Here is a 7,500-nt window from a genome sequence, read left to right as displayed (position 1 = left end):
GGACGCCTTGCATCTGCCTTACTCACATTTCGCTTTGTGTGGGAGCTGGGAGTGCCTCAGACTCAGTGGCGAGTGTTCAGTGCCAAGGCTTGGCTGTGGTGCGGGAGGCGGGAAGCGTTGCTCTCAATATTCGTGAGCGTTGAGGCATGGTTTTCCGCCTGGGGTGCTCAGATCCTGCCCTTGCCCTCCCAACATTCCTCGCAGGTCATCTTGCCTCAGGCGGTCATGCTATTGAGATGCCGAGGGAATGACGTTAACCCCTGTCGCTGTGATCCACGCGTCACCTGTTATGGGGAGCCCGTGCCCTGTCATCCTTCCCTGCCTTACTCCTTCCTACCGTGGATTGGCCTGCCTTCCCTCCCACGCCCCCGTTCCCTCCTACAGGCCCCACATTCACACCGCAGCTCTTGATCGATCTTACACTGCGGGGGCGAGGGAGGGAGGGATGCCAGCTGGGAGAGATAAGAGGAGGCAGGGGCAGAGAGGTGCGGCAGGGACTGACTATTGACATGGGGAGTCCTGTGCTGGCCGCCCCAAGCTGCCCTGCCGGGTAGTGGCAGCCTGATGGGAACCAACTTGGATGGGTTGACGACCTTCGCAGGCGACGGAAAGCGTGGGTCTGGCGTAGTGGGTCGTGACGAGGGACGAGGAAGTGTGGGGATGACAAGTTCCCTCTGGTGGTATTCATCTGTCATGACAGTTGACAGTTGGTCGGGCGAGGAGCTTCGCCTTGTGGGACAGCGGGTGGGGAATGCCGAGCGCGTTGCTGTGAAATACACATGGTAGACGTTTATATTTGGTTATTATTGATGTGTTCATATTTTAAAGTCATTATCTGGGGAGGTGTTTGGGAGTCGGGCAGCTCGCTTTGTCCCTCCGCTGTGAGTTGTCCGTGCTGGGAGCCATCTGTCGGCCATCATCATAATTACGGCGACCACTGGGAACAGTGGCTCACTATGCCGCGGGCGTAGCAAGACGGTGCGTCGGGCAGATGAAGCGAAAAGTTATTGTATTATATTACACTGTATATGAGTTTGGGGTAAAAATAAACCATGGCATCGTTTTACTTGTTTATTTGTGCCTTGAGGAGATTCAGTTAAACAAAGAAGCACAGTAATGCTAGGCTAGCGAGTGCTGGTGTGGGTGGGGGTGCCGAGGGAGTAGCGGGGTGGGCGTCCCATCGACCCTGGAGCCGCGGCAGGAGTGCGGCCCGGCAGATGGCGGGCCGCACGGTGGGGGGCGGGAGGGTTCCTTCTGCCCGGCTCATTCTGAGGTCTCCAGCCAGCGGGGCCGCGATCACGTTGCTCCGGCGCTACGCTCACACGGCGTTAGGTACCATAGTAAGGAAACACCGTGATGAATTTTGCATCTTTGGCTCGTTACGCAGATCTTGCAGCGGCTGAGCATTGGCTGGGTGCCGCGGGAAGCTTGCCGTGCTGTGAGGCGTGACGGATATGTGGCACTGTGCCGCGAGGAGAATGGAGCATGGAAGGGGGGGGATAATAGGAAACCAATGGGTTTGAGGCAGGGAAGAGTGTGATGGGATGTGGCGGAGGTGGAGATGGTGGCGGCGATGGCAGAAAAGGAGGAGGGGGGCGGGGAGTGGGTGCGCGTTGGGTGGGCGGCGCTGGATGTGAACGAAGGGAGAATCGATACAAACTGCCCTTCCTACACTTCACGTTTTGGCCTCTCCTTTCCCGGAGGTAGATTGTATTTATTCATTTTCTTTATATTCCATCGGCGCCGCCCGCGTGACGGTATGCGCGCTGAGCATGGATCGTTCCGGGAAAGGTGTGTGTGTGTGTGTGTGTGTGTGTGTGTGTGTGTGTGCGTGCGTGCGTGCGTGCGTGTGTGTGTGTGTGCGTGTTCGTGTTGCTTCCAGGTACGTAATTTTCCGCCAACGTCTTGGGAGAAGTTTTGTCGCTGGTGGAGGAAGCGTGTCCCTTCATATCATCGCTCATATCTCCACCACCGCTACTGGCCCACCGCACCTTCAACACACTCAACATTTAGGAAGAGACTGACTCTTTACTTATTCATCACACTCACCTTTTCGCATTATGTACCGTGAAGAAGAGGCAAGGAGGGCTGACTGGCTGGCTGGCTGACCGTGTACGTGTTCCCGCTGGAGTTCCGTAAGAGTAAATCCAGGAAGGTGAAAAGATGAAAAAAAAAAAAAAGGAAAGGTCATTAACCATGCAAGACGCCGATGGTGATTTGATGTTCGTCTTTCATTTGAAGGTCAAGGTTTATAAAGACTAGCAACAGACTTCCTATGTTGCGAGTAAAATATGCTTTCAACCACTTCAATATAGAAACGCATTTTTACCTTGATTTTTGTGTAAGATTAGACAATTTTATTTGCATCAGGAAGGATCTATGGAGGCCACAGTCTTTACTAAATTTTAATATCAACATGAGGTTTCTGAAGCTGTATAAAATCGCCAAAAGGTAACCGGAATGAATATGAAAACGCGTCCTGGTACTGAAGAGATTAATGACCACGGACTAGTAATGAAGGAGTTAGTGGGTCTGATGGAATGTTTGCGCTGTTTTCACTTGACTTTAGTGTGTTTTCGTTCACTCGTTCAAGGGCATGTGTTCTTAAACGACTCTATCCAAAGGGCGTAAAGGTGATCAGTTAAGATGGTTTCTCACTGTAATTATGTAGAATCCTTGTTACATCATACGAGAATTACGAAGTGTACTCCTGGGAACTGATAACGTATTCGATAAGAGACGCTGTAATGTGTGAGGGTTTGGATGATGGGTAATAAAATAGTCGGTTAAGTGGTTTTTTACTGTAGTTATCTAGGATCTTTGTTATACCGTACTAGAATCACGAAAAGTACTTAGAAACGCAGATGACGTATTCTATAAGAGACGCTGTAATTATTTGAGAGAATGAGTGATGATTCTGTTAATGGGTAATAAAGTGATCGAGATGAGATACGGAAACGTTTGAGAAATATGGATGATGACTGTAACGCTTTTAGAAATCAATATTGTAACACCTGTCCTCATAATTTTGGACAGGTAATCCTTTTTGACTATTTGGGCTGACTTAGTAGGCATTTCTTCAGACTTATAGCTCCAGTTCAGCCCTCCTTGACACTTATAAATAAAAAAGAAATAAGAAAAAATAATAAAAAGGTCTGCCAGATGGTGAGGAGTCAGCATTTCAGTATATCACAATTATGAGATGGCGGGAAGCGATGAAGACACGAAACGACACGAATAGGTGTAACGTAACGCGCGGGAAGAGAGGGTGGTGTATGTATATATGTAAGTTTGCGGTAGTGATGCAATGTTTGACTTACAGTATGGGACGCTCTCGTAACCCTCGCGATCCTCTCCTGTATACATAAGAATCCATGCGTGACGTGTTCAGGTAAGAGTCAGGTAACGCACGAGTCAGGTAGAGCAGTGTTTGTTAATATTCAGCAAAAAAGTTCAGAGCGATTGTTGACTTAACGTAGCGAAGTGTTATGTGATGCAACGTGTAAACACTTGATCCACGGAAAGGCAAACGTACTTGGCGGAGATATTAGCCGCAGAAATGAGGTGCAGGAAGGAAGGAGTTAATGCTTAGGTTCATTATACTCATCACGCTCAATAGCGGATAAGATGCTTTAAAATATCTCATCTCATTGCGTTTCCCAATTCCTCTCTCTCTCTCCTTCCCTTCCTGCATATTCACCTCTTACCTGTATATCCACCCCTGTCTTACTCACTGTCGCATCTGTCCCACCTGTCACCACCTGTCGCCACCCACACACCGCAAAGCCTCACACACCGAAAAAAAGATACAGCATCGTTATTCATACAATCCAAGTATATGTTTTCGATATCAGCAACACCCACGGCCCCGCAACACTCGCCGCTGTGGACACGTATAGACACGCCACTCAGCAGGGAAAAAAAAGGAAAAAATAAAAAAGATAAAAAACGTGCTGGGAAGGCATAAAACTCAGTGGATTCAGCGTGTTCGCGGCAAATTGTCGGAACCATTAAAATATTGCCTCACCTGCCCAGAGGGGAAGGGAAGGGGGGGGAGGAGGCAGGTGGAGGGAAAGGGAACGGGAAGGGTTGGAGGACACCTGCACTAGTATTTCCCAGCGAAAAGGAGAGACCATCCACCTTTGCACTCTTTTTCCGGACGGGTAATTTTGTGCCTGTAACTCCTCCCTTCGTGGACGTCCTCTGTGGATGTGGGTATGGGTGGGTGAGTGGCCTGGGTGTTGCCTTGAGTGGTAGATTGAATGTTGGAGTGTGGGTGTGTAGGTGAGATACTGGCTTGAGTGCTGCCTTGGGTGTGGGTGTGTGGGAGGTGAGTGGCTAGTGGGGTTAAGTGTTGCCTTGGGTGATAGGAGTGGTGGTGGTACAGGGTTGGGTGTTTGGTGTTGGGTGTTGCCTTGGCTCAGTGTGGATAGGAAACTGAAACCAGATTGACAGATTGGTGGAACTTGATCAGTGTGGTGTGGTTGTGTAATGGCGGGTTTTGTAGTTTCGTAACCAGAGACAAAGTGAAATGGGGAGGAAATCTTGTAATTCAGAGATGCCGATTCAGATTTATTGCGTTTATCCAAGTAACTGACTAACTGTTTCTTTCTCCGTTACACCACTTCGGAAAATGCTGTTTGTTTTTTTCCTAACGTGATAACAAAGTGTGACGCGCCGCTCGCTGTGCAGACGCTACCATCACCACCCATCATCATCATCATCACCGTCATCACCATCGTCGTCATCGCGCAGATGGTACCGGTGTTAAGTCTGACGGGGGATTAGAGTGTCGCTGAGTCATGCTAAAAGAAAGGATGTTGAAGTATCATCGCTGCGTCTCAGGGAATTACGCAACGACTTGTGTTTCTTGTGTTTCGCTGCACCGTGATAGTCTTGAGAAAATGCCCGCCAGTCGTACAAAAATCTTGTTGCGTGTTCCCTGCAAAGCTTGAACGTGAGCTTAGTGACCACGGAGAGAGAGAGAGAGAGAGAGAGAGAGAGAGAGAGAGAGAGAGAGAGATCATAAACCCATAAAATAAAGAACCATATAACCATGAACTTGACTCATGAGGAAGAATCTTGAGACACATACGCCGGAGAACTAATAGGAGACTAGGAAACATGACAGCTCTGAAGATGAGTAAAAAAAAATAGTAAATAAAAAATAAATAAAAACGAAGCAAAACAAAAACAAAACACCAGTCAAGTCATAGCGAGAAGGGCGGTGTCCTCGATGAGTCAGCGGGCAGACTCCCTCAGGCTGGGCATTCACTCGCCAGGTGCCGGAGCCTTGGGCAGGAGACAGGCGGGGTTGCGGCACGTAAAAACCGTTGTGGCTCAGAGGGTGGCTCCTGGCGGCTCATGGGACGGGAGGCTGCTCATCACCGCGTCACGTGTGGTGTGGAGGTGGACACAGGCAGGCGGGGTTGCGGACGGCAGCTCACGTGGCCTGGGTAACGGGAGGAAGGGCAGGGATGAGTAGGTCGAGACGTGACGGTGCCTATCACAGGACGTCTGACGTGAGCGGCCTTCACCCCTTCCTGTAAGAGGGCGTGTGGTAGACAACGTACCCATTTAAGTGAGGACGTGTGTGTGTTTTATATATATCGTGTCAGCATAATTATTAGTGTTTTATTGATAAGTTTTAGGTCAGGATTCAGAAACGCTTTGCTCTCTCACCTCGACTTTTTTCCAAGACCGCAGAGATGATAAGTGGGATTTTCACTCTGCCTCTAGAATCGTAAAAACACCTTAAAGAACTCGTGTAAATTTAGCTAAAGTCTTGAAATAATGGAGGTGAAGCACAGAAGAGTTTGAGAATAGTAGCCGTAGTGTTGCGGGGTTTCTAAGTGTGGTAATAATGGTGTCATTGGTGTTGCAATGATGCGTGGCGGTGTAACCTTATTTCATTGGGTCTTCAGCGTGGTAGCACCGAATTATTGGTGTTATGATAGTAAGCAATAGCAGTGAAGTAAGTGAAGGCGTTCCAGTGTTTTAACCTCTTCAGTGCCATGACGCAATTTTCATATTCATTCTGGTTACTATTTATTGATTTTATACAGCTTCAGAAACTTATATGGGGATTGAAATAGTGAAGACTGTGGCTATTAATCTTCTGACCACCATAAACTCTTCCTAAGAAGTGTCAATAAAATGGTTTAATCGTACACAAAACTCAAAGTGTAAGTGTATCCCTATACTGAAGGGTTAAACGTGATGACAGCGTGATTTAATGAGCAGTGGTGATTGATTAGCTGAATGAAGGCTTTTTTGTGTTTAAAAAAAATGTGTAGTAACAGCTTTAGTAATGTTTTGATGGTAAGCAATGGCGTTGAGCTAAGTAAGGCTGTTTTTTTTTTTTTTTGTGTGTGTGTGTGTGTTTTAATGCGTCATAAGAGCAGAATTGTTAGTGTTTTTGGTAGCAAACACTGACAGTGAACCGAGTAAAGCAGCTTCTGTGTTTAAAACCGTGGTGATAACTTTGGTGTTTTTAGTGTAAAGAACATCGATGGAATAAGTAAACCTGTTAAGCGTCAGAGAGAAGTGGTATTACTGTTTTCATGATAAGCAATAATATCTTCATTTCACTGGAACTGGACACGACAAGGCCTTTATTTCTAAACTCACTGGGCTTTCATAAGGATTGTTTTTATGATGCACATTATTTAATTGTTCTCTTTGACGTGGAATCTTTTTTTTCTCACCATCACTAAAATCCCAACAGTAACACCCGTTCGAGAGTATTAGAAGTTGTGTAGAAGGAATGCGGAAACGTTTGGGAGCACGAACCAAAACACAGGAAACAGAACGAAGATATATCACTTACTCAGCGTGGAAATTCATGTAGATAGAAAACCACACCACTTATTTCTCGGTATAACATTCTTTCACTTAAAAAAAAGCATACTCTGGGTGATGTATAAAAGAGTCAAGCTAGAATTCACACTTGATATACGCGTAAAGGCTAACAGTAATGACCGTGACGGGAGGGAAAAAAGAAAACGAGATGAAAACATGAGACAAGGACAAAATAGACCACATGCAGAGGACGAGGCCGCGAGCACCTGGTGGAACCGCTAAAATTAACAGGTGGAAGTGTCGTGAGGGAGTGACTAATCCATTTTTGTGGAGAATGATGGCACGACGGAATCCACTCCATCTCTCTCTCTCTCTCTCTCTCTCTCTCTCTCTCTCTCTCTCTCTCTGGGAAGGGCGTAGTTGTTAATCACAGGGTATCACGTCCTATGTTTGCGCAGTGGTGGCTGCGTTGCGCACTTTGTTGACTCTTGATCTTGCTGGAAAGGTGGTGGTGGTGGTGGTGGTGGTATTATTATTATTGCTATTATTATTATTATCATTATTATTATTATTATTATTATTATTATTATTATTATTATTATTATTATTATTATTATTATTATTATTATTATTATTATTATTATTATTATTATTATTATTATTATTATTGTTGTTTTTACTACTACTACTGCTACTACT

At 46.4% G+C, this 7,500-nt stretch overlaps 1 protein-coding gene across 1 annotated transcript in view; it reads left to right on the top strand.

Annotated features, from left to right (window-relative positions):
* The window catches only part of LOC123506355 (prominin-1-like), a 120,007-nt gene that overhangs the window by 277 nt on the left and 112,230 nt on the right, over window positions 1-7,500 (top strand).

The sequence above is a fragment of the Portunus trituberculatus genome, chromosome 19 (genome assembly GCF_017591435.1).
Source record: "Portunus trituberculatus isolate SZX2019 chromosome 19, ASM1759143v1, whole genome shotgun sequence".
NCBI classification, from domain to species: domain Eukaryota; kingdom Metazoa; phylum Arthropoda; class Malacostraca; order Decapoda; family Portunidae; genus Portunus; species Portunus trituberculatus.
This window is presented reverse-complemented; position numbering and strand designations above follow the sequence as displayed.